The sequence below is a fragment of the Littorina saxatilis genome, linkage group LG2, assembly GCF_037325665.1.
Source record: "Littorina saxatilis isolate snail1 linkage group LG2, US_GU_Lsax_2.0, whole genome shotgun sequence".
Classification (NCBI taxonomy): domain Eukaryota; kingdom Metazoa; phylum Mollusca; class Gastropoda; order Littorinimorpha; family Littorinidae; genus Littorina; species Littorina saxatilis.
This window is the reverse complement of record NC_090246.1, coordinates 50,645,318-50,671,904: the sequence shown is the minus strand read 5'-3', so window position 1 is coordinate 50,671,904 and position 26,587 is coordinate 50,645,318. Positions and strand designations below refer to the sequence as shown.

General features: G+C 44.6%; 1 long non-coding RNA gene across 1 annotated transcript in view; it reads right to left on the bottom strand.

Annotated features, from left to right (window-relative positions):
- Window positions 1-275: 275 nt before the first annotated feature.
- LOC138959172 (uncharacterized) overlaps window positions 276-26,587 on the bottom strand; it is a 53,461-nt gene continuing 27,149 nt past the window's right edge. Inside the window, exons 3-4 of the long non-coding RNA XR_011453647.1 lie at window positions 18,794-18,898; window positions 276-1,282 (exon numbers count right to left, since the gene is read on the bottom strand). This is a non-coding gene — a long non-coding RNA (uncharacterized lncRNA). The remainder of the gene's footprint in view (window positions 1,283-18,793; window positions 18,899-26,587) is intronic.

Sequence of the window (26,587 nt, the reverse complement as noted above, 5' to 3'; positions counted from 1 at the left end):
CAGACAGACAGACAGACACACACACACAAACATACACACACATACACACACGCGCGCTCGCATGCACACACAGAAGTAGACAGACATAAAGGGAAGACAGACAGACACACGGACAGACAGGCACACGAACAAAGTGATCACAGCGAGAGAGAGAGAGAGAGAGAGAGAGAGAGAGAGAGAGAGAGAGAGAGAGAGAGAGAGAGAGAGAGAGAGAGAGAGAGAGAGAGAGAGATTCCATACACTAAATATTAAAATTGCAACAACAACAGCAAATCTGGTGTCTATTTTTTCTTTATTCAATCTCAGACACAAAGAACACAAATAATCATATCACAACAACCCACAAAAAGAAGGTTAACATTAAAAGAACACGTTATGAGCGTGCATGCGTCCGTTTGTGTGTATATAATGTGTGCGTCTTTATGTATATCAAAGTGATCTCGTTGCGCACGTGCAAGTGTGCGTGCGTGTGCGTGTGTGTGTGTGTGTGTGTGTGTGTGTGTGTATGTGTATGTGTGTGTGTGCGTGCGTGTATGCGCGAGTTTTTAGTGAGTGTGCGCGTGTTTTTAGTGCGTGTGTGTGTGAAGATTCTTGGCCCTAGACTCGAGCCCAGTTTATTCAATCGCTTATATCACGTCCAGTTTGTTTCTGTCTTTTGAGATGTTGATCACATATGCACATGACTTGTAACCACACAAAATTACAGTCTGCAGTCTGACGAAAGCTACCCCTTACCTCAGTACCTTCTTCTTCTTCTTCTTCTTCGTCGTTCATGGGCTTGGACTCCCGTGCACGTTCACTCATGTTTTTAGCACGAGTGGATTTTACCCCGCCATTCAGGCAGCATACGCCAATTTCGGGGGAGGCATGCTGGTATTTTCGTGTTTCTATAACCCACCGAACTCTGACATGGCTTACAGGATCTTTTCCGTGCGCACTTGGTCTTGTGCTTGCGTGTATACACGAAGGGAGTTAAGTCACTAGCAGGTCTGCACTTAAGTTAACCTGGGAGATCGGAAAAAAAATCTCCATCCTTAACCCACCAGGAGGCAGCGACCGGGATTCGAACTCACGACCTCCCGATTAGGAGGCCGACGTCTTACCACCACGCCACCGCGCCCGTCACCTTAGTACCTATAATGGTTACCTGTGATTTTACCAGCCCTTGTCTGAAATTCTCGTTTTCGTCTTTGTTAAAGCAGGGTTGTAGTCTTCATCTGGCGGAAGTTTCTCGGTCTTTTCTTCCTGTTTTCATCGGCATCGTCAGATCAGCAAAGGAAACCTGGAACATATGATCAAAAAAAATATAATAAGAACAACTATTTTAATGTTCACGACGGTGCAAGCTGGTAAAGCTGGTAATGCTACCTCTCTTGCAATGACCTTGTAATTAACAAGGTCGAGGTCGAGAAGAGGTCAAATTCCATCTTACCACAAGTGTCCCAAACAATGGTCGTTCGCAACACAATCATGCATACTTGTTCATCATGTTATTGAAATCTGGATCATTAATGTGTGATCAGATTTATTTGTATTGGCACATTTGCCGAAAAGCCACCCGAAAGTTTCCGAAATTTTCAAAAAACTGTCTGCAGTCTTGAGCTGAGGTGCTTTAAAGCGAAACTGCATTAGTGCTATATACCGAAATGGGGAATACGCAGCCACGATATCGGATTGGTTGAAATTGAGATTTGTTTTGATTTCAAGCAATCATAAACCCAAAGGCTTGCTCCCACTCCGCAGTTGAGTGGGACCCATGCGGCAGTTTCAGAGTACCTCAGCCCTGGGCATAATCTTTCCCCTACCGTGAAAAAGTATGTCTTTTTGTTTGTTTGTTCGTTCATGGGCTGAAACTCCCACGGCTTTTACGTGTATGACCGTTTTTACCCCGCCATTTAGGCAGCCATACGCCGCTTTCGGAGGAAGCATGCTGGGTATTTTCGTGTTTCTATAACCCACCGAACTCTGACATGGATTACAGGATCTTTTTCGTGCGCACTTGGTCTTGTGCTTGTGTGTACACACGGGGGGTGTTCGGACACCGAGGCCCGGAGAGTCTGCACACAAAGTTGACTCTGAGAAATAAATCTCTCGCCGAACGTGGGGACGAACTCACGCTGACAGCGGCCAACTGGATACAAATCCAGCGCGCTACTGACTGAGCTACATCCCTTACCATGAAAAAGTATGTCAATTCTGCAAACAACGACGACAAGCTTTTGGCGATTTGAACTATAAGTTACGGAGGTTCACCGACTATACCGACACTAAACGTCATCCGTTTATAACGTTATAAATATTCTTTGAATGTCAGATTCTGATTTTGAGTGAAATTCAGTGTCCCAAAAAACAGAGGCATGTTGGGAACACAAAATTCCAAAACAGAAGACTAAGTTCAAATCTCGACAAACTTCGTGCAATCACGCGCAGCTTGGCGACCGCTGCCATTCCGGACTGGATATGAGTCAACATGCCTCTTGCTACAGGCAAGTTTTCGCAATGTTTGCTACGGTTCTTTTTTTTTCTGAGTGACTTCCATCTTGACTTTTAGAGCAGCAAGGTAAATATGAGGTTTTCTGAAGCTTACGGGATGACCGTGCTAACGCGCGAGAAACAAATAGCGCTCGTTTCTTTTTTAGAGGGCAAGCCTTTTTCTCATGCTTGCTGGTCGCAGTTTCGACTGCAGGCTTTTCTTTGACATTGCTTTGGGGAGATAGAGGGAGAGAGGCGAAGAGAGAGAGAGAGAGAGAGAGAGAGAGAGAGAGAGAGAGAGAGGAAGGGGGGCTAAGGATAGGAAGGCGGGGGAGGGGGCAGAACTGATTGGCGCTTGAGCATGCATGCCAGGAAACGTTTGTGTTTGTTTTTATTTCATATTGCTTGGACAGGCAATATCACTCTCATAAAAGTACTCCGGAAATCTATTCGAATACAGTGTTTAAAGCAATGAAAGGACAAAGTCTGTCGTAGATCATGAGAAGGGCCCGAGTGAAGACAAAAAGTAATGACCATGTACTAACAACTGTCTCCTCTATAGATCTCTATCTCTTCCGCATGTATGTTTTTTTCTCGCTGGGATATCACTAGCCATCAGCAGGTGTTACTCTACCCTCCTGCCTATGTGTGTGTGTGTGTGTGTGTGTGTGTGTGTGTGTGAATGTGTGTGAATGTGTGTTAATGTGTATACGACGGTGTGTGTGTGTGTTCGTGTGTGTGTGTGTGTGTGTGTGTGTGTGAGTGTGTGTGTGTGTGTGTGTGAATGTGTGTCTGTGCGTGCGTGCGTGCGTGCGCGCGCGTGTGTGTGTGTGTGTGTGTGTGTGCGTATGTCCGTGGGTGTGTGTGTGTGTCTGTGTGTGTGCGTGTGTGTACTTCTGTGTGTGTGTGTGTGTGTGTGTGTGTGTGTGTGTGTGTGTGAAATGACAGGTTGGCGGGCCGTATCATGTTCCCTGTTTGTCCCACATCAATGAAAGGACCGGGCGGTAGATAAGAACAGCTCATCAGGCGCGTATCTCGCCCGGGCCGCGTTCGCTCAGCCTGCCATGGGTCATTTACCATGAAAATTGGGCACCCGGCCATTCTTGGGGATCAGGCTTCACCACATAAAATGAAATCTATGTGCCACAAATAGTCCTCGCACATTAACCACTCCACGGGGAGAAAATAAAAAAGAAACCAAAAACCAAAACCCCCCCCAAAAAAAGAGAGAGAGAGAGAGAGGGGGAGAGGCTGATGTAATTATGTAGCGTCAACAAAAAGGTTCAAGGAAGAAACAGTAATGACTTTTTCCCAACAAACTGCAACCATCTGCTTTGTTCCTTTCTTTATTCTCAGAACTGAATAATCTCTGACAACATTGTTGGTTACGGTAACTGCACAACAAAGGCACTAGCAGAAGGTATGGGTATATGTATATCAGCAATAAAGATTAAGGCTGAATTTCTTAAATAAAGTCGGAATTTGAATCACAGTTCTTGAAGATCCATGGAACGCGGACCAAAACAAAACAAACACACACAAAAACACACACACAAATACGCACACACACAAATATAAACAAAAAGAAACAACAACATTACTTTTTTTTTCATCACAAAAGAAAAAGTCGTCCCGAGGGCGTAAAAGCGACTACAGCATTTCCCTAAGTAAGCTCATGTTTCTGGTCAGAGATAACATCGGTGACGGGGTCCTTTGTAGTTTGCTGATACAATGTATGTGTGAACAGGCTTAAAGATACATTCCGTCTCCTGTAAACCATCTTCTGTGCCACCACAGACCTGCTAAGGCATTTACATGGGGTAAGAGTGGTCCTCCACCACAGACCTGCTAAGGCATTTACATGGGGTAAGAGTGGTCCTCCACCACAGACCTGCTGAGGCATTTACATGGGGTAAGAGTGGTCCTCCACCACAGACCTGCTAAGGCATTTACATGGGGTAAGAGTGGTCCTCCACCACAGATCTGCTAAGGCATTTACATGGGGTAAGAGTGGTCCTCCACCACAGATCTGCCAAGGCATTTACATGGGGTAAGAGTGGTCCTCCACCACAGATCTGCTAAGGCATTTACATGGGGTAAGAGTGGTCCTCCACCACAGATCTGCTAAGGCATTTACATTGGGTAAGAGTGGTCCTCCACCACAGACCTGCTAAGGCATTTACATGGGGTAAGAGTGGTCCTCCACCACAGATCTGCTAAGGCATTTACATGGGGTAAGAGTGGTCCTCCACCACAGACCTGCTAAGGCATTTACATGGGGTAAGAGTGGTCCTCCACCACAGACCTGCTAAGGCATTTACATGGGGTAAGAGTGGTCCTCCACCACAGACCTGCTAAGGCATTTACATGGGGTAAGAGTGGTCCTCCACCACAGACCTGCTAAGGCATTTACATGGGGTAAGAGTGGTCCTCCGCTTTGACACAAAGTATAATAATAATAATAATAATAATAATAATAATAATAATAATAATAATAATAATAATAATAATAATAATAATAATAATAATAATAATAATAATAATAATAATAATAATAATAATAATAATAATAATAATAAAAGAGCATTTATATAGCGCAACATCATAACTTTACAATTATGCTCTTTGCGCTTGACACATTTAAAATCAAAACACAGTTATACAAGCATTTACATCTACATTCATAGTCAGCAACGCTTAATTAAAAGCATACACCATCAAACATACATTATACAAAAGATTCTTCCACTAACTAAGTAATAAAAACATGAATAAAATAGGTAGTGAAAACAAGGAAATACCAGCTGAATACCCTGAATCAAACAGAACATGTTATCAACAATACTGAAAACAGCCCTAGATGTTTATATACATTATCACTAAAAAAACCCCACATTCTGCAGAATTATCGCAACAGACTTCCAGATATATAACACGATCATATGTGTTCTCTGTTTGCATGTTTGCCCAGTGTCTTGTCCCCACATAAAGCATAATTATTAACTCTACCTGTCCCAAGATAGGCCAAATGGTTATAAGAGGACATCAAAACTAAATAACATCATTCTGCAGCCTTGCTGCTTTTATTGCAGCGTGAGATGTTTCATTGTTTTGTTTTTTATTGATTTGATTTCGATACGGACACCTATATCAATCCGCCGAAGTAATTCACCAAGCCATCTTGTGGTGGTTTTTGTTGTTGTTTGTTATTCTTATTTCTTATTTTGAAACGTTATTGCTAGCAGTTTATATTAAAAAAAAAAAAATTGGGGTGGGGTGGGGTTTTTTCCACATAAAGATCTGTGTGTTAAACCTGCGCACTAACAACACATGATACAAGTGTCATAATCGTAAAATTAACCCAAAAAATGGAGAACAAGAAATAAAAAAAAAGAGAAAGAGAGAGAGAGAGAGAGAGCATGCACGTGTAGCTCATTTTTCACACTCGCTATGTGACAACCCGGGCAGGCCAGTTTCGCTTTTTCCCCAGGTTTTTTTTCTTCCTTCTCTGTCGTCATTTGAGGACGTGGAATATCTATAATTAAAGTCACTGCCATGCTCGCGCTCCTATTTATCTGATAGGTCCCAGGTGTCGCATTACCTCGGGCTATTCACGCGGGGCTATCACTTCCCACGCAAAAATGACAGAGAAACATCGTCCGGCATTGTGCGGCCGACTCTTGAATTTCATGTGGCAAAAATGAGTTCTAGTCCAAACGGCAAAACGGTAGGGCGGGAAAAAGGCTAGACTGGGTGTTATGTGTCTGCTGATAACACATGTCTTCCCTCGCCCCCGAGATAATGACAGAGAGACGTGAACACGGGGGGGAACGGTTGGGCATTCCTGGTCCTCCTCGGGCTGATTTATCCTGACGGGCCAGTCCCATGCCTGGCAACCTGAGGACCGTCCAGAGGCCACCGAGTGTAGCCCCATGCAAGTGAAGAACACTCAGAGATGCTCCTCCTGACTGTCTCTGTTTTGCCTGTACCCCCTCCCACCCCCCTCCATCCTGAAGGCCGATTTCATGCTGTCTCTCTTTCCTAAATGCTAGCAACCTGAGGACTGTCTAGATGCCATCGAGTGTTGCTCCCAAGTGAAGAACACTCCGGGACGCTACCGGCATAACTCTCTATTTTGCCAGTACCCCCTCCCATCCCTCTCCTCTGAACTCCATCCTGAAGGCCGAGTCCATGCTGGTCTCTGTTTCCGAAGTGCTAGCAACCTGATGACGGTCTAGATGCCGCGGAGTGTTGCTCCCAAGTGAAAAACACTACTGAGATGTACCCGACTGTCACTGTTCTGCTAGCACCCCCTCCTTTCTCCTTCCCCCATTCCGGCTTCATCCTGCATGGCGGCTGATCCCATGCGAGCAGCCAGAAGACTTTCCATGCAGGGGCCTGTATGATCAGCTCAGTGCTGAGCGTTGTTCAAGAGCGAGTGACACTCAGGGATGCTATTGACTGTCCTTGTTTGGAATGACCACCATTTTCCCTCACGCCCCTCCCCTTTTTGCCTCTCCCCTCCCCTTCCCCCCCCCCCCCCCCCCCCCCCACCTTCGGCTCCATACTGACGCCCGTTCCTATGCTGTTTCCCTAGAACTGAGGACCTTCGGCTCCATACTGACGCCTGTTCCTATGCTGTTTCCCTAGACCTTCGGACCTTCGGCTCCATACTGACGCCAGTTCCTATGCTGTTTCCCTAGAACTGAGCACCTTCGGCTCCATACTGACGCCCGTTCCTATGCTGTTTCCCTAGAACTGAGGACCTTCGGCTCCATACTGACGCCAGTTCCTATGCTGTTTCCCTAGAAATGAGGACCTTCGGCTCCATACTGACGCCAGTTCCTATGCTGTTTCCCAAGAACTGAGGACCTTCGGCTCCATACTGACGCCCGCTCCTATGCTGTTTCCCTAGACATGAGGACTGTCCAGAGGTCCATGACGGTCAGCCTATAGTGCCCCCGAGTGTTGCTCACACATGAGGAATTCGGTATTGCAGTTGCGTTTCGTTTGTGGAACCCCCCTTTTAAGACCTCCACAAATCTGAGAAACTCTTAAAAAGGAGGGAGTCTTAAAATTGAGGTACATTTACAGAGACTATAAACAGAAAATCTGAAAAAGGAGGAAGTCATAAATTAGGGATTGGGGGTGGGGGTGGGAAGTGGGTGTCTCAAAAAGTGGGTTCCACTGTAGAGCGAATGTCCCCTTTCTTAGAGGCACACACCTTAGTTACAAACAGTAAGGGGCTCCGCTCACATATATATGTAACTTCAGCAGGACCGACGACGCACTGCAGATTATCCCAGCCCGCTACACGTTGCATGACATGAAAACAGGCCAAGTACTCGTCATAATCCCTATCGCGGCATAAATAATAGGCAGTGCGTCGTCTGTGCTGCTGAAACTGCGCAGGTATATTCTGCCCATTATAGGCTCACCGTCAGCGTGGATCTGGCCTATTTGAGTGCACCGGCGAACTTCAGAGTTGAATGACTTCAATTAGCTCGTGTTTCGTCAATACCATTTTGAAAACGCTGTCTTCCTAAGGCCCCCCCCCCCCCCCCCAAAAAAAAAGTTGTATGTTAATGGTCACCCGACCATACCTAGTTTTTTCCCGCCGACCCTAGACCTTTTTTTTTTATTGCATTTGTAAAAATAAAAAAAAAAGCGTCAAAACGAAAGTAACAGACGGCAGACGACAGAAGGGGGATAACCCCGCATCCCTTTTGTCTCATTTGTTTTGTAATGTGTTGTCTTTCTCTTTGTATAGTAAGCAGTCCAGTCTCTTTGCGTCACTGTATAGTTATTTTCTACCCTGACCAAACAAAACAAAAAATAATAATACAAAATAAAATCCCTACCTAGCCTACCAACATATTTTTGGTAGCCATGTTACAAGAAACATACAACTTTTTTGGGGGGGGCCTAATTTGACCTTAAAGTAAGGCACACTTCTTCCCATCTCACCGTCTGAAATCTGCCCAGGCTTTTACATTGGATAAGACCATCCTGTGGTGCCGCAGAACGGCAATTACACTCCCACCTTAAAGACCATCCTGTGGTGCGCAGGACGGCAGTTACACTCCCACCTTAAAGACCATCCTGTGGTGCCGCAGGACGGCTGTTACACTCCCACCTTAAAGACCATCCTGTGGTGCGCAGGACGGCAGTTACACTCCCACCTTAAAGACCATCATGTGGTGCGCAGGACGGCAGTTACACTTCCACCTTAAAGACCATCATGTGGTGCGCAGGACGGCTGTTACACTCCCACCTTTAAAGACCATCCTGTGGTGCGCAGGACGGCAATTACACTCCCACCTTAAAGACCATCCTGTGGTGCGCAGGACGGCAGTTACACTCCCACCTTAAAGACCATCCTGTGGTGCCGTAGGACGGCAGTTACACTCCCACCTTAAAGACCATCCTGTGGTGCGCAGGACGGCAGTTACACTCCCACCTTATAGACCATCCGGTGGTGCGCAGGACTGCAGTTACACTCCCACCTTAAAGACCATCCGGTGGTGCGCAGGACGGCAGTTACACTCCCACCTTAAAGACCATCCTGTGGTGCCGCAGGACGGCAGTTACACTCCCACCTTAAAGACCATCCTGTGGTGCCGCAGGACGGCAGTTACATTCCCACCTTAAAGACCATCCTGTGGTGCGCAGGACGGCAATTACACTCCCACCTTAAAGACCATCTTGTGGTGCCGCAGGACGGCAGTTACACTCCCACCTTAAAGACCATCATGTGGTGCCGCAGGACGGCAGTTACACTCCCACCTTAAAGACCATCCTGTGGTGCGCAGGACGGCAGTTACACCACCACCTTAAAGACCATCATGTGGTGCGCAGGACGGCAGTTACACTCCCACCCTAAAGACCATCCTGTGGTGCGCAGGTCGGCAGTTACACTCCCACCTTAAAGACCATCTTGTGGTGCGCAGGTCGGCAGTTACACTCCCACCTTAAAGACCATCCGGAGGTGCGCAGGACGGCAGTTACACCACCACCTTAAAGACCATCCTGTGGTGCGCAGGTCGGCAGTTACACTCCCACCTTAAAGACCATCCTGTGGTGCGCAGGTCGGCAGTTACACTCCCACCTTAAAGACCATCCGGAGGTGCGCAGGACGGCAGTTACACTCCCACCTTAAAGACCATCTTGTGGTGCGCAGGTCGGCAGTTACACTCTCACATTAAAGACCATCCGGTGGTGCGCAGGACGGCAGTTACACTCCCACCTTAAAGACCATCTTGTGGTGCGCAGGTCGGCAGTTACACTCCCACATTAAAGACCATCCGGAGGTGCGCAGGACGGCAGTTACACTCCCACCTTAAAGACCATCCTGTGGTGCGCAGGACGGCAGTTACACCACCACCTTAAAGACCATCCTGTGGTGCGCAGGTCGGCAGTTACACTCCCACCTTAAAGACCATCCTGTGGTGCGCAGGTCGGCAGTTACACTCCCACCTTAAAGACCATCTTGTGGTGCGCAGGTCGGCAGTTACACTCCCACCTTAAAGACCATCCGGAGGTGCGCAGGTCGGCAGTTACACTCCCACCTTAAAGACCATCCTGTGGTGCGCAGGACGGCAGTTAACACTCCCACCTTAAAGACCATCCTGTGGTGCGCAGGACGGCAGTTAACACTCCCACCTTAAAGACCATCCTGTGGTGCGCAGGACGGCAGTTAACACTCCCACCTTAAAGACCATCCTGTGGTGCGCAGGTCGGCAGTTACACTCCCACCTTAAAGACCATCCTGTGGTGCGCAGGACGGCAGTAAACACTCCCACCTTAACCTTTGCCGTGCTTCCTGGGTTCACCTGTACCCAGAGACACACTAAAATCATTGTAACTCTGGAACCATTAAAGGTATCGTTTTGAAATTTTAAGTATCTCTCACACACCTAATTTGCTCTCTGTCTGCAAATTTTTAGTGTGTACATGACAAAACATCAGAATTAATTGATTATGATAATTTACAGAAACACTACCGATGGCGCGGGTTCACACATACCCATACTTTTAAAGAGTAGTAGTGATTGTAACTATCCCTCTGCGGCGACGGCGCGGGTTCTGCTACACCCATAATTACCAAAGCGGCGGAACAGTGTCTGTCTGCCTGTTTGTCTCCAAGAGACTGTCTGTCTCTCTGTTTGTCTGTCCGTATCTCTCTGTCTGTATGTCTGTTGTCAGTTGCTCTGTCTGTCTGTCTATCCGTCTATCCGTCTATCTGACTGTCTGTCTATCTGACTGTCTGTCTCTGTCTCTCTCTGTCTGTCTCTCTCTCTGTCTGTCTCTCTCTCTGTCTCTCTCTTAGTCTCTCTCTCTGTCTCTCTCTCTTAGTCTCTCTCTCTGTCTCTCTTTCTTAGTCTCTCTCTCTCTTTCTTAGTCTCTCTCTCTCTTTCTTAGTCTCTCTCTCTCTCTTAGTCTCTCTCTCTCTCTTTCTTAGTCTCTCGCTCTCTCTCTTTCTTAGTCTCTCTCTCTTTCTTAGTCTCTCTCTCTCTCTTTTTTAGTCTCTCTCTCTCTCTCTTTCTTAGTCTCTCTCTCTCTCTTAGTCTCTCTCTCTCTCCCTCTTTCTTAGTCTCTCTCTCTCTTAGTCTCTCTCTCTCTCTTTCTTAGTCTCTCTCTCTCTTTCTTAGTCTCTCTCTCTTTTTTAGTCTCTCTCTCTCTCTCTCTTTCTTAGTCTCTCTCTCTCTTTCTTAGTCTCTCTCTCTCTTTCTTAGTCTCTCTCTCTCTCTAGCTCTTTCTTAGTCTCTCTCTCTCTCTCTCTCTCTTTCTTAGTCTCTCTCTCTCTCTCTTTCTTAGTCTCTCTCTCTCTCTCTTTCTTAGTCTCTCTCTCTTTCTTAGTTTCTCTCTCTCTTTCTTAGTCTCTCTCTCTCTCTCTTTCTTAGTCTCTCTCTCTTTCTTAGTCTCTCTCTCTCTCTTTCTTAGTCTCTCTCTCTCTCTTTCTTAGTCTCTCTCTCTCTCTTTCTTAGTCTCTCTCTCTCTTTCTTAGTCTCTCTCTCTCTCTTAGTCTCTCTCTCTTTCTTAGTCTCTCTCTCTCTCTCTCTCTCTTAGTCTCTCTCTTTCTTAGTCTCTCTTTCTCTCTCTTAGTCTCTCTCTCTCTCTCTTTCTTGGTCTCTCTCTCTTTTTTAGTCTCTCTCTCTCTTTCTTAGTCTCTCTCTCTCTCTCTTTTCTAGTTTCTCTCTCTCTCTCTCTCTCTTACTCTCTCCCTCTCTTTCTTAGTCTCTCTCTCTCTCTCTCTCTTAGTCTCTCTCTCTTTCTTAGTCTCTCTTTCTCTCTCTTAGTCTCTCTCTCTCTCTTTCTTAGTCTCTCTCTCTCTTTTTTTTAGTCTCTCTCTCTCTCTCTCTTTCTTAGTCTCTCTCTCTCTCTTTCTTAGTCTCTCTCTCTCTTTCTTAGTCTCTCTCTCTCTCTTTCTTAGTCTCTCTCTCTCTTTCTTTGTCTCTCTCTCTCTTTCTTAGTCTCTCTCTCTTTCTTAGTCTCCCTCTCTCTCTTTCTTAGTCTCTCTCTCTCTCTCTTTCTTAGTCTCTCTCTCTCCCTCTCTCTTTCTTAGTCTCTCTCTCTTTCTTAGTCTCTCTCTCTCTTTCTTAGTCTCTCTCTTTCTTAGTCTCTCTCTCTCTCTTTATTTGTCTCTCTCTCTCTCTTTATTTGTCTCTCTCTCTCTATCTTTCTTAGTCTCTCTCTCTCTCTCTTTCTTAGTATCTCTCTCTCTCTCTTTTCCTTAGTCTCTCTCTCTCTCTCTTTCTTAGTCTCTCTCTCTCTCTCTCTCTCTCTTTCTTAGTCTCTCAGTCTCTCTCAGTCTCTCCCTCCCCCTCTCCCTCCCCCTCCCCTGCAAGAGGTCGGTGAAGGGAGAAACTCGATGCAACCACTGAAGTAGCGCTGTTCGTTTCCCTGAACCCACCCCGTCGTCAGAGAAATAAACGGTAAAAACCCTCTTTCAAATGTATGGGTTCAGACAAACCCGCATCGTCGTTAGAGGAATAAACGGTAAAAACCCTCTTTCAAATGTATGGGTTCAGACAAACCCGCATCGTCGGGAGTGTGTAGTCAAAAGCGGCATCCGGCAAAGGTTAAAGACCATCCTGTGGTGCGCAGGACGGCAGTTAACACTCCCACCTTAAAGACCATCCTGTGGTGCGCAGGTCGGCAGTTGCACTCCCACCTTAAAGACCATCCTGGGGTGCGCAGGACGGCAGTTAACACTCCCACCTTAAAGACCATCCCACTTGGTCACATAACAAACATGAACAGCCTGGGTGCTCTCTGTGCGCAGTCGGATTGTTTTAATGAATTAATTACGTAAAATCCACTGTTTGCTTTTCAAGAAATTTATGTAATGAAAATGTAAACTCACAATGCACCACAGCAAGCAGTCAAGGTGTTGAGTGTTGGTATGTGACCAAGTGGATTGATAGTCTGATCCAATGTAATAGCCTGGTCTGATCTAAGATAGTGAGACGAACTGTTTTCATGGGAAGAAGTGTGCCTTCATTAATGGTCAAATTAGCCACAAGACGTTTTAAAAATCATATAGACGACAAACGAGCTTAGAAGTCATTGATATCTCAAGTTCGCGGGATCACGCAAATAGGCCAGATCAACACTGCATGATCAGACCGCTGTGACATACAATACATGCAAATTTACCTGGCCTTACAAATCAACATGTTGAAACTCCTTCGGTTTGGCAGCGCTTTAGAGACAATAAAACCCACGTCGCAAAAACTCAACAATAACGCGTGATATCAGCCGAATAAACAGGTCGTGTTTTATGACAGTCCAGCTAAAATTGAATAGCAACTCACCTGGTGGCATGAAGAAGTCACAAACGTAGCACATTATTCCGCTTCAAACATTCCTATTGACTCTCTGCGGTGTAAGTTATGGTCGTGACTCCGATGTCCATCAGAACAGAACAGCGACCAAGGGACACTACTACTTTAATTTGCTGACATCAGCAACGGGAAAACCAGAACTTGCAACTAACAATCACTTCATTTTAGGTTGGAATTCCTCTTGAAACACCTCCAAACCTCCGGTATAAGCTCCTGTTTGAACAGTTGTGCCAGGATTGAACAAATTCGCTAGTGCCACAGTTATTCAGCGTAGGAATATAATTATGCAAAGTAGCTGAGCAGCATCCAAAGCTTTGCCCCTCCCCTCAGCATGCGATTAGTCAAGCGGCTTTGGTCTAACACCTTGTGTGGACTCGTTCACTGGCCGTGCTTTGGCTGTACGGTCTTACTGGTTACATTGTGTGTGCGATACACCTGATTGGTTGTCCACGTTGTATCGCATGCTATACTTCTTTGGAATGTAGACAACAGACAGACAAGGACACGCACACAAACAGCCATGCAAGCACAGACACACATGAAAGCACAAACAAGACACAAACACACACTCCGCTCTGTTGCTCTCTCTCTCTCTCTCTCTCTCTCTCTCTCTCTCTCTCTCTCTCTCTCTCCCTCTCAGTCTCTCTCTGTCTCGCTCTCTCTCTCCCTCTCGCTCTCTCTCGGTCTCAGTCTCTCTCTGTCTCTCTCTCCCTCTCTCTCTCTCTCCCCCCTCTCTCTAACTCTCTCTCTCTCTCTCTCTCTCTCTCTCTCTCTCTCTCTCTCTCTCTCTCTCTCTCTCTCTCTCTCTCTCTCCCTCTCCCCCTCTCTCTCTCCCTCTATCTCTCTCATCTATCTCTCAGTTCTCTCTCTCTCTTTTAGACACATACACTGAAACACACACACAAACACGCGCGCACACACACACACAAACACACACACACGCACACACACACACACAAACACACACACACACACATATCTGTGGGCGTAAAGCAAAGCAGTAGTTGTAGACATGAAGTTAATGTGACACGGTTGACTGAATGCGGCCTTCATGCATGTTTATCTAACCGCCTGATTAATACGCAGCCGTAAACGTAACACATTTGAGTTCAATCGAATTTATTTTTACCGTGCACAGGCATTATCATATAAACTTGGCCACAAAATTATTACGACAAATTTTGCACTCAAATTAAAGTATTAATTCCCGTGTCAATTTGATTTACACTTTCTATGCCAGTTAAGGCCGTTCACTTGACTATCTGGATCACCTTTTGGATTACAGATGTCTTTACAGGGGTCACGTGACCGCCGCTCGAATAAGGGTATCGACCGGACAAAAACAGAAGGGACCAATTAAAAATCGCGAAAAATCACAATAGGCAAAACTTTCAAACATTAACATACGAGAAGAAAGTCAAATAAATTGTCTACCACGAACATGTTGTTTTGTTTAGCTAGCTTGCGTATTTCGTGTGCTATGCTATAATTACTGATGCCGTCTCAGATAAATAACCATGCAGTCAGGGTGTTAATGTTTGGTATGTGACCAAGTGGAGGTTCGGTCTTATCCAATGCCCAGTACAGGACTGGGTGGCCGAGTGGTAACGCACTTGCGCTCGGAAGCGAGAGGTTGCGAGTTCGACCCTGGGTCAGGGCGTTAGCAATTTTCTCCCCCCTTTCCTAACCTAGGTGGTGGGTTCAAGTGCTAGTCTTTCGGATGAGACGAAAAACCGAGGTCCCTTCGTGTACACTACATTGGGGTGTGCACGTTAAAGATCCCACGATTGACAAAAGGGTCTTTGCTGGCAAAATTGTATAGGCATAGATAAAAATGTCCACCAAAATACCCGTGTGACTTGCCGTGAAAAGTAGGATATGCGCCGAAATGGCTGCGATCTGCTGGCCGATGTGAATGCGTGACTGTATTGTGTAAAAAAAATTCCATCTCACACGGCATAAATAAATCCCTGCGCCTTGAATATGTGCGCGATATAAATTGCATAAAATAAAAAAGTAAAAAATAAAAATAAATCCCTGCGCTTAGAACTGTACCCACGGAATACGCGCGATATAAGCCTCGTATTGATTGATTGATTGATTGAAAAGCCTTGACAGATCTGAACTGGTACGCCAAACAAAGTGTTTGTATAGGAAGGAATGTGCCTTTAATTCTACAGTTATTCTTTACGTGCCAATGTATCGCACCGCTCTGTAGTCGTGTTTTTGAATTGTTTCAATCATTATATTGTTGCCAAACATGGAAAACGACGTTATTTGTTTCAATCATTATATTCTTGCCAAACATGGAAAACGACGTCGTTTGTTTCAATCATTATTGTTGCCAAACATGGAAAACGACGTCGTTTGTTTCAATCATTATTGTTGCCAAACCGTCATGGAAAACGACGTTGTTTCACTCTCTCGAAACATTGATTACAGGCTGTAAAATTTCCGAAACTAAAACTTAATAAGTTGTATAACAATAATCGAAATAAGATAGCATGCATATAAAATACAACAGAGTAACTTAAATATAACAGACAAATACCCAGTGTATCTGTAATTGTTCATCCATTTTCGGCACTTTAAGGACAGAAAAAAATCCCTTCAACAATTTTACTCGCATGTGCCAGGATCGAGAATTCGTGGCTCTTGAGCTAGCAGAAATGTACTACTGCATGTGGATCAGCGCAGAACATGCGGGCGGAGAGGCTTGACCATTACATTTTGAAGCATGTCACAAAATATCTCGACGTTTAAATGAAAGGGCTAATGCACTTAAAGTTCACGCAGTTGCAATGGTTAAACACAAACGCCTGTTGTTATTTTGTTTTGTGTGTGTCACTGTGCATTTGTGTGTGTGTTTTTCTTGGTTGTATGCTTTCTTCAATTTCTTTCTTTCTTTCCTTCTCAATTTCAGTTTTCTAGTTCGCAACATGAAAAGAAGTGTAGCAAGAAGGTGCTAAGCCAAGAGCGAGTTTTATACTATGTTAAATCTCAATCCGGGGTCTTTCAATCCGTTTAACAGTAAGCGGTGATAAACAAAGGCTCAGGTACTTGCATGCATGGTGACCTTTTCTAAAATCCTGCTGTTTGTCTTCTCTCCTTTACTTCTGTGTGTGTGTGCGCGTGTACGTGTGTGTGTGTGTATGTGTGTGTGTGTGTGTGTGTGTGTGTGTGCGTGCGTGCGTGCGTGCGTGCGTGCGTGCGTGCGTGCGTGCGTGTGTGTGTGTGTGTGTGTGTCAGTCTGTGTGTCTCCGTGTGTGTATGTGTGTGTGTGTCTGTGTCTGCATGTCTGTGGGTGCTTTGCTGCTTTGTTTATGGCCGGCGGTAGAGGTGAGCAAAAGTTGGTTTTCTATTAATTACGTGGCGCACGCGCGCGGCAGCCGGCTGCTGCATAATCAGAATTACACGAGGAAGTAATTCTGTATACGTAATTAGTTTACTACTAACTCCCCCACCCCAACCCAACCCAACCTTCTGTTGTGACTAGCGCGAACAGCCGGCCAGATAAGCGAACGTTCTCAGATTACACAGATAGTAAAAGTAAAGCCCGTTTACTGCTCAGACATCTTTTTAATGATCTGTGTGCGTCGGCCTAAATGACCATAAAACGTCTTGACAAAACTGCCTCTGATATTTTTCAGAAAAGAAATCTTTGTTTGAAAAAGAACACACACACACACACACACACACACACACACACACACACACACACACACACACACACACACACACACACACACACACACACACACACACATGGGAAAAAGAAAAAAAAGTACGAACAATTGTTTTACAAAAATTAAAAAATAAAGTATTTAACAAAATAGAAGAGAAAAAAACCACCCACTGATATCATCTGCTTATATACAAAGTTATATTGTGTAGTCGAAGAAAGTCAACATAAAAAAATAGTTATTTGGTAAAAAGTCTCATGAAAGCCTAAGCTATATTTCATCCTTTTACTTTGTTCCTTTGTTTAGGATTTGTTTTTTTTCTGGGTTTTATTATATCGTTAAAGGTGTATTAATACTGGGCCTGGCCATGGAATGGGCAAAACATGATCTGCCATTGACTGATCAAGTTTGATTTCCAGAGCCGAAATCTCCCACAAACACTGGAAAGTCGAGCCGAGTCCCGTCAGGAAAAAGGACGTTCCGTGTGCGTCGTTATTGCCTCTATAAAAACAAAACTCGTAAGTATCTGAATGCTTAGTTCCACCCACTATAAAGTACATTGTTCAATGCTTCGGATTTGTCCCTAAACGTGCACTTTCCGCTTATATGTGCTAAAAAAATTTTTAAAAGAAAAAAAATCCCGTTTTTACAGGGCCATGACCGATTTTGGATGGCGTTTCAGATGTACTTTTTAAAGTGTTCCCTATTCGACGTTGGTCAGAAATTCTCTTTGTTCTGATTACGATCATGACCAAAAACTAATTGTCTTTCATATTTATATCTGAATATTTACTTCGGAGACAAATCTGCAGAAATGTCGTTAAACTAAGGCAGGTGAAAAAAATACTGTGTTCTGATTTTTGTTTCTCGACTTTCCCTGTGAATACATGAGGCAGGTATAACCTATACGTCAAGAATATAAACCATAAATTTAAAAGGTCAACAACAAAGTAGTTCTGTGGTTATAGAATTGGTACATAGCAAAACACAAAGTAACGTTATACTTTGAACAGGGGCGGGGATGTAGCTCAGTCGGTAGCGCGCTGGATTTGTATCCAGTTAGCCGCTGTCAGCGTGAGTTCGTCCCCACGTTCGGCGAGAGATTTATTTCTCAGAGTCAACTTTGTGTGCAGACTCTCCTCGGTGTCCGAACACCCCCGTGTGTACACGCAAGCACAAGACCAAGTGCGCACGAAAAAGATCCTGTAAGCCATGTCAGAGTTCGGTGGGTTATAGAAACACGAAAATATCCAGCATGCTTCCTCCGAAAGCGGCGTATGGCTGCCTAAATGGCGGGGTAAAAACGGTCATACACGTAAAATTCCACTCGTGCAAAAACACGAGTGTACGAGGGAGTTTCAGCCCACGAACGTAGAAGAAGAAGAAGAAGAACAGCGGACAGATTGACTGTGTCAGGGGGAAGAGCTTCGTTTCGTGCTGGACACCACATGAAGGCGCGCGTTCACAAAAGAAAGAGAGAATGCTTCGTGTCCTACAGGCTAAATATTTCGTCTTTCTTTTCATGTTCATTTCTTTTTGTTGTTGGTTTTCTTATTTCTTTTTCTTTCTTTTAATTGTTGGTGTGTGTGTGAGTGTTTTTTGTTTAATGCTTCACGAGAACTTTAGCATTACATAATAACATGCTGCGTTGAAATAATAAATACAATGATATTTATCAAACATGAAAATATCGGATTCACACCAAATGAAAATGGGACTGAATATCACTGTATTACGGCTCTATTTGAATACCACAGCATTGCCGATACTGTTTGTTCCATATATATATACCTGTAGGTTCGGTGGTCAGATGGTCATGCAGATAAGTTCATCCTGTCCGTGAATCTCAGCCAACAGTGGGGTCTTTATGTGGATGCAGCTCGCAGCGTACAGCGTCTATTAAACAAAACAAGAAAATGTGATGCAATTAATAATCGGCAGTTCGGGGGCCCATGCAGGACTGACATTACATTACTGAAGTTACGAATAGATTTTACAAGAAGGTTTTTTTTTTCTCCTCCTTAGATAGCGCCCTGACTAAGAATGACCGTGAATGAAATGAATAACAACTGGGAAGCAAAAGAAAAACAAAACGTGAACATGAATAAATGCAATAATTTTCTGTATCTGAGAGTGCGATGAATATAGGTTATCATATTGACCTGCGTAAGATTTAACGTGAACCAAATAAAAAACGGTTGGGTAAAACAACAACAACAACAACAACAACAACAACAACAACAACAACAACAACAAACAAACAAACATGAAATGCACATCAATCTGTTACAAGACTAACCGGTACTGACGAATCTTTGGCAACAACAACAATAACAACAACAACAACAACAACAACAACGATGACGAAATAATATGTGTGTGTCTGACAGAGAGATGTATTTCTGTATCTGACATAGCGAGGCATATATATGAGATTATATTGACCTAAGGAAAGGTCACCGTGAATTAAATAAGTAGTGATTAGATACAAATTAGACAGAAAAAAAAGAAAAAAGGAATTTTAAAAGGACAATTTATTCGTATATATTTATTTGACAGAGTGGGGTACATGTAGGTGATTAGCGTGCCCTGAACGATACGACGCAGGGAGCGGGTGCGGGAGTTGTACAAACATCATTACTCCCCCAGTTAATCTGCCCCACGACAAAGCCAGACAGAACAAAGCAAGCTTGGCGCGCAAATTAGCACCCTGCTTGATTTACTGACTAGTGGTCGTAAAAAAATATATAAAAAAAAGAAGAGCAAAGCAAAGCACACTGACTGTATTCTACGCCGCAGTGTGCATGAGTGTAATACCGTCCCCCGACCCCGAATTGACATCCAGCACTACCCCTATACCCCCCCCCCCCCCACACACACACACACACACACACACACACAGTCTACCTGGGGCCCCCTCAGGTGAAAAACTAACCCTCGATCCACCGCCCCTCACACTGCGCACACACACACACACACTTCCCCACTACTCTTTTCAACAATTACCTCTTTCACTCATACCCCCCCCCCCCCCCTTCCCGTCACCCACACTATTTTCCTTCTCTCGGGAATCTAACAATTATGAGGAGCGAAGTAAAGTTTAGTTGTGCATTGTATTCCATTCTCTCCGCCAGCGCGGGTCGGAATATTAGTCAAGTTCTCGTTTGGACGCTCTGAGCCATTTCCACGATTATGTTTCGTGAAGTAAACATGTTTAAGACCGGGGCGGGCTGGTCGTAAACTGCAGACGACGACGGGTGGGTGTAGGGGGGGATGATTGGTGCTACAACAACGAAAGGGATGATTATAGTTGTGACTGTGATAACTGCAGTCACCATTGCTAGTAACAAACGACACTCAGAGTAACCTTGATCTCCTAAGACGTCCCCTCCCCCCCCCCCCCCCCCACTATTTTACCACCAGGCAAATACGACTTAAGTTTTCATTGCAATTATCGCCGTGAACACTTATAATTACAAAGTACTCCTTTGCCTCACAGCATACTAGCGTTTAAAGTCCTTTTTACAGGCGAATCTCTATCAGTGTCGGCGCATATCACCATGTATGTTGCCACTTGTCGCGAACTTTGCCGGGGCGGGGACGGCAAAACTAATTGCATGTAATGATCCCGTACGACTCAAAGTCGTACGACAAACTACCGCATAAAGTATGAATATGTATATCTTCCAGGAGGCGGTGATAACTCATGCATGAGTTGTGATCATTATATATAGGATTTTTAATTACAATTGTCAGTAAGTACTGGTGTCACATGACTGATGTGAAACAGTTGATTGGCTAATGGCAATGCGCTTAAAACTGTTAGCGCACTCTTTTCCAGAGGCGGTGATAACTCATGCATGAGTTGTGATCATTATTTATAGAATGTTGGGGCTAGTGGGCCGTTATACCTCTCTTCCCCCTCTTTTAAGACCCCCCCCCTCTCCACCCTCTCCCATTTACCCCCCCCCCTTTTTTTTGTTTAAAGATTTGGTTTCTTCCATGTTTCTGTTCATCAACTCTGTAAATTTACCCATCATTTTAAGACTCTCTCCTCATTTTAAGACCTGTTTTTCACAACAACAAAACTGAGGTCTTATACAAGGGGAGCTCCACTTGATATGAAAGGTAAAGAGCCGGGCTACTTTGGCGAGTTGTAAGACGGGGGCTTCACCCATACTGTGTGTAGCCCGAGCGGCCTACATGGCTAAGGCCTGTGCTCTGGAATTGATAAGTGGGAAACCGATCAGTATCACTTTTCTTCCGGGCGGCGGTGTTTTATGAATAATTCAAGACGGGTCCCCCGGCCAGGTAGTCAGTGTTGACGCTCCGAGGTTGGTTTTTTTTTTGGTGTGTTGGAGCATAGACCATTTATCCTGGACCGCCAAATAGCTCTCTCTCCTCTCTATCTCTCTATTACGAGGTAGAGCCTCTCGTGGCCTTTCAGAAATCAGGGGGGCGTCATATCCGGTGTCGATTGTAAACATGGACACTATTATCGAAGTTGCCGAGGTAAGTTCTGAAAATGCTAAAATAAACTCAGCAAAAGTGCATATGGAACATGTTTTTCGATGAGTTTTGTTAGGTTTAGTTTGGAGTTTTGGAAAATCCAGTTCATTGTCACCTCCCATTGTCACAAATAACTGGAGCGTGCTTTCTTTCCACTGTCTTCAAATCGCTGGCCTTTCAAACCGGACGTGACGCGCCCCTGAAAGTCGAGAGAGAGCTGGGGTCGTAACCTCGAAGGGTCACGTGACGAGTTGGTGGTCCAGGCTATTTGTTTGGTCTATGGTTGGAGAGACTCTCTCCCTCTATATCTATGGTGGCAGTCTAGCACCAAAAGTGATCGTTACAACTCTATTATTGTGATCATTGTAATCTTCTTCTTCGTCTTCTTCTTCTTCTGCGTTCCCAGCCAAATTGTAATCAACATTGACACAGGTATAATTATTATCTACAAGTATGATCATGTGCTTGTGATATATTTACCATTGCAAATAGCAGTCAGAATTGCGCATTTCTCCTGATCATAATAATTATGACTTTCGGCGTTACCATGTCGCAATAAAATTGGGACGAACAAGTTTTTCACGGTGATAATTGTAATTAAAAATCCTATATATAATGATCACAACTCATGCATGAGTTATCACCGCCTCCTGGAAGATATACATATTCATACTTTATGCGGTAATTTGTCGTACGACTTTGAGTCATATGGGATCATTACAACTAGTTTTCCCGTCCCCGCAAAGTTCGCGACAAGCAGCAACATATATATATAAAACTTCAGAAATTGTGAAAGAAACAATTGAAAGTCAGCAGAGACTTTCTTCCGAGATTTGTTAAAATCTCTTAGCAGAGAAAGAGAAAGAAATAAGTATCCCTTCACAGACAGCCTATTGGGAGTATCAGACCCTCCTCAAGGGGGACCGAGATTTACAGAGCAAAGTCCCTTTGTATATATATGGTGATGTGCGCCGACAATTATAGAGATTCGCCTGTAAAAAGGACTTTAAACGCTAGTATGCTGTGAGGCAAAGGAGTACTTTGTAATTATAAGTGTTCACGGCGATAATTGCTATGAAAACTTAAGTCGTATTTGCCTGGTGGTAAAATAGTGGGGGGAATGTCTTAGTTGTTCTTAACAGGAGATAAAGGTTATTCTGAGTGTCGTTTGTTACTATCAATGGTGACTGTAGTTATCACAGTCAAAACTATAATCATCCCTTTTGGGGCTATTAGGCCGTCATACCTCTCTTCCCCCTTTGTACACACAACACACTCTCAACACTACGTATAACCCCAGTCACTTAACCCTCCCTACTCCCCCGCCCCTCTCCTCGAGGCCTAACACCTGTAGGGCTTTATCTTTCTGTTTTATGTAAGGCCACACTTTATTCACTTCATTTCAAAGCCGTTTTTTTGCGCAAAGCACAGCTCATACCCACCCGGGTAATTTACATCAAACATGTTTAGCATATTCACGGTTGTACGCGAACATGACTTTATGGATTAGAGTAGAACCTCTACAGAGCACTGTGTGTCACACGGCTGCTGTTTAGCCTTACTTGTTGCTCTTAGTTAAAAGTACTGTTAAACCGACTCGCATGCACCTGTTGTGTCTGCGAATGCTTCACTGTGGCATGTCCAAGAAGGCTACAACTGCATGGTCTATCAAAAGTGACCAACTGAAAATGTGACGTGACAGTCAGGAGTGGGATATAGACTGACGAATTTGTTTTGAGAGTGGCGCTTTGATTTTTATGACGAATCGGTCAAATTGAACAGTCATGCACATGTCTGAAGACACCTCCCTTCTATTGTCATATATTATATTATAATCGCAGTGCATCCGCCCAGGCTTTTGTACCCGGGGTTTGTTTGTTTGTTTGTTTGTTTGTTTGTTTGCTTAACGCCCAGCCGACCACGAAGGGCCATATCAGGGCGGTGCTGCTTTGACATATAACGTGCGCCACACACAAGACAGACGTCGCAGCACAGGCTTCATGTCTCACCCCGTCACATTATTCTGACACCGGACCAACCAGTCCTAGCACTAACCCCATAATGCCAGACGCCAGGCGGAGCAGCCACTAGATTGCCAATTTTAAAGTCTTAGGTATGACCCGGCCGGGGTTCGAACCCACGGGGCGGACGCCTTACCACTAGGCCAACCGTGTGTACCCAGGGTAAGAGCATTGGTCTTCTTGGATCCTTTACCAAAAGTCTGCAGCCTGTATATGCTTTATTCCTGTGGCGAGCTGGAATATTTTGTGAAATCGATTCTGTAACTATAACACTGATGTCAATCTGCGAAATGTATTCTCACTGTGCACATGCAGATGGCAGCCAGGCTGTGGATGTTTGGTATGTGTCCAAGTGAGGAACGCCTTATTCCACGCACAAGCTTGGACTGATATGGGTTGATATACACGATTGTGGGAAGGAAGGTGTCTTCAGGTGATGATTCTGGCCGTAAACTGCGTGCGAGAATAACGATACTAAGACAGAGGAATAACGTTCTGGAACTCCTTTTGCCTGAGTTTCCTTATACAGCATGCAGTTTTCGTTCTTTTCTTTTCTTTCTTTATTCCTTACTTTCTTTCCTTCCTTCCTTCCTTCCTTCCTTCCTTCCTTCCTTCCTTCCTTCCTTCCGTCCTTCCTTTTTCCTTCCTTCCTTCCTTCCTTCCTTTTTGCTTCCTTCCTTCCTTCCCTTTTCCTTCCTTCCTTCCTTCCTTCCTTCCTTCCTTCCTTCCTTCCGTTCTGCCTTATTCATTATATTCATGTATTCATTCATTCATTTATCCATCCATTCATTTATTCTTCCTCTTATTCCTTTCTGTTGTCTTTTTTTCTTTCTTTCGTTCTTTTTTTTGTGTGGGTAGTCTATATTCATAAATACTTCTTTGAAGTTCTCTGCAAGCATTAATTTTGTTCAAACCCTTTTTATCCAGTAGTCTGTATAGTGCCTGGTTTAAAGGTAGCTCAGACATCAGCTGGCACATGTATTCGTGCTACACCTCAATGATTGTTTATTCACGACACGTGCAAGTAGAATTCGTTGATTTCCATTGCATTGCCCACTCCCTGTCTTCATTAATTCATGTTTACTCTGTTCGTCATATTTATTTTGTCATGTGTGTGTGTGTGTGTGTGTGTGTGTGTGTGTGTGTGTGTGTGTGTGTGTGTGTGTGTGTGTGTGTCTCTCTCTCTCTCTCTCTCTCTCTCTCTCTCTCTCTCTCTCTCTCTCTCTCTCTCTCTCTCTCTCTCTGCGTGCACGTGTGTGCTTAAATTGTGCTTGTGCATTTGTACTGGTACGTGCGTGCGTGTCTGCCCAACTGTGTGTGTGTTTTCTTACACACACTATAACGCGGTGTATCTGTGCGTTGTTTATCTGCCTTGGCAAAAGACAAACACTCTATTGATAATGATAAGTGACGTTTTCATCAAGTTATGTATGTATTTTGCGGTGGTCGGTTGGCAATGACGGCTGCGATTGTCAAGACTTGTTTCGCTGTGGCTTCTCCTAATCCAATTGACTGCTAAGAAGGGGGAAGGGCGGGTGGGCGGAAGGAGGACGAGGGGAGGGGAGGGGATGAGGGAAATTGTTGGTAGAAAATACGAGAGGCGGGGAACAATGTTGTAGTGTACAGTTCTAGCGAAAACACAACTAGGAAAATCCCAGTGCAACCTTTAACTATACACCCCTTTCAGATTTCTTTTTTTCTTCTTTTCGTTTTCCCCCCTCTCTTCCATCCCCATGTGGAACTTGAGGTGTCAGACAGCATAGAGCGACTTTGTGTCAACTGCGGGCCCGCGAAACACACAGGCGTAGCTTTCACAATCCCGACCCGACAGCGGAGAAAGAACTCACGGCCTCCAAACGCCGCCACTGGGGTGTAAATGGGATTTGCTGCAATGGGGGATTTGCCTAATCCGTTTTCTATTGAGAAAGCAAGCAGCGGAAAGCCCGCCGTTAATCCCCAGAAATAATATTTAGTGTAAAAATCAAACCCTTCCTCCCAGATTCGCTGGAGTGGAAATGGGGAAAGGTCAGCTGACTTGCCTCGAGTAAGCTTAAAGTGGTCTTAACAGCTTGGCGCGGAGTGAGTCGGGGGTGATTTTGATACAGTGGAACCCCCTTTTAAGACCTCCACAAATGTAACAAAACCAGGTCTTAAAAAGGAGGGAGTCTTAAAATGGGGGTACATTTATAGAGGTTATGAATAGAAAGTCTAAAAAAACAAGGTCTTAAAAGGGAGGAAGTTTTAAATTGGGGGGGCTTAAAAGGAGGGGGGGTACCGGGTTCCACTGTATAGCTCAGTTGGTAGCGCGCTGGATTTGTATTCAGTTGGCCGCTGTCAGCGTGAGTTCGATCCCAGGTTCGGCGGAAATTTATTTCACAGAGTCAACTTTGTGTGCAGACTCTCTTCGGTGTCCGAACCTCCCCCCGTGTACACTACATTGGGTGTGCACGTTAAAGATCCCACGATTGACAAAAGGGTCTTTCCTGGCAAAATTGCTTAGGCACAGTTAATAATTGTCTACCTATACCCGTGTGACTTGGAATAATAGGCCGTGAAAGGTAAATATGCGCCGAAATGGCTGCAATCTACTGGCCGTATAAAATTTCATTTCACACGGCATCACTGCAGAGCGCCTAGAACTGTACCCACGGAATATGCGCGATATAAGACTCATTGATTGGATTGATTGGATTGTACTACAGTGGTACTCCTCTGTGATTCCACACACAATAAAACTACTGAGAAAATCAGGTTTCAGAATGGAGGGGTCTTAACATGGGTGTCATTTTACAGAGGTCATGAACGGGAATTCAGAAAAAGCAGAGAGAGTCTTAAATTAGGGATTTTAAAATGGGGGTTCCACAGTAAGAAGAAGACAGTTGTTAGGGGACGAAAGGGAGAAAGAGACGGGAACGAACTTCATCGACTGATGGTTCCACGAAATAAGGTATTGCGTGTAAGTTGGACGGCACGTTTTATTGAACCCTTATACGTTGACCTTACTTTTTTATGATCATTTTCAAGTATCTGCAAAAACACGGACAGAACTGTCCAA